Here is a 792-nt window from a genome sequence, read left to right on the forward strand (position 1 = left end):
TTACCCGATTTTCCAGGTGTTGTGTGTCTCAGTTCCCCTGGCTAGGAAAAGGGATTCCCTTCCCCCTTGTGCTTCCCAGGTGAGGCAATGCCTCCCCCTGCTTCAGCTCTTGCTGGTCGGGCTGCAGCAGCTGACCAGCACCGATTGTCCGGCACTCCCTAGTGAGATGAACCCTGTACCTCAGTTGAAAATGTAGAAATCACCTGTCTTCTGTGTCGCTGGCGCTAGGAGCTGGAGACTGGAGCTGTTCCTATTTGGCCATCTTGCTCCGCCCCTCCCAGATTTTCTTTATCCAGTCTGTTATTGATGGGCATTTAGGTTGTTTCCGTGTTTTTACTATTGTGAATAGTGCTTCAGTGAACAGTCATGTGCATTTTTATGGTAGAATGATTTGTATTTCTCTGAGTATATACCAAGTGATGAGATTGCTGGGTCAACTGGTAGTCTGTTTTTAGCTCTTTGATGAATCACTACATTGCTTTACACAATGGTTCAACTAATTTACCCTCCCACCAACAGTGTTTAAGTGTTCTCTTTTTTCTGCAACCTTGCCAACATCTGTTATTTTTTGACTTTTTAGTAATAGCCATTCTGACTGGCATGACATGGTATCTCATTGTGGTTTTGATTTACATTTCTCTAATGATCAGTGATATTGAAGTTTTTTTCATATGCTTGTTGGCTGCACATATGCCATCTATTGAAAAGTGTCTGTTCATGTCCTTTGCCCACATTTTAATGGGCTTTTTTTTCTTGTGAATTTGTTTAAGTTTCTTATAGATGCTGGATATT

The sequence above is a fragment of the Rhinopithecus bieti genome, unplaced genomic scaffold (assembly GCF_001698545.2).
Source record: "Rhinopithecus bieti isolate Rb0 unplaced genomic scaffold, ASM169854v2 scaffold_905, whole genome shotgun sequence".
Taxonomy (NCBI): Eukaryota; Metazoa; Chordata; class Mammalia; order Primates; family Cercopithecidae; genus Rhinopithecus; species Rhinopithecus bieti.